Here is a 479-nt window from a genome sequence, read left to right as displayed (position 1 = left end):
GCTCCCTGGCGGCCGCAGTGTGCAGCGCCGACTCCTGCGCAGGAAGCTCGTAAACCGAGTCCGCGCGGCCCCCGGTTCCTGGGAATCACCGGTCTGGGGACCAGAGGACCTGGCGTTGGGGCCCCTCATCCGAGGACTGAAAAAGATAAGGTACTCCGAAGCACCAAGAAAATACTGCCGCCATTACGGGTTGCTATTGCTATTTTCTAGGGGAAACAAGTCTAAAAAAGCGAGCGTACGTGGGCGGGTGTGTTATGGGCTGGGGATCCTTGCCCGAAGTAGCAGACGGTCAGAGGCTTAGCCACGACCAGAACCTGTGCCCGATGCGGCGTAAGACCGCAGGATCCGCCCGGCTTTCATCCGGGCCTGGACTGTTTCTTCCCGCGCACAAAGGGCAGACGCGGCGCAGCAGCTGGTTGAGGTCGCCTGGGGCTGGGAGGCAGCGAGGTCGCCGGTCCCGCGTGACGCAACGGAGCGGG

Source organism: Fukomys damarensis, unplaced genomic scaffold, assembly GCF_012274545.1.
Source record: "Fukomys damarensis isolate Sample0158 unplaced genomic scaffold, DMR_v1.0_HiC HiC_scaffold_23, whole genome shotgun sequence".
NCBI classification, from domain to species: Eukaryota; Metazoa; Chordata; class Mammalia; order Rodentia; family Bathyergidae; genus Fukomys; species Fukomys damarensis.
This window is presented reverse-complemented; position numbering follows the sequence as displayed.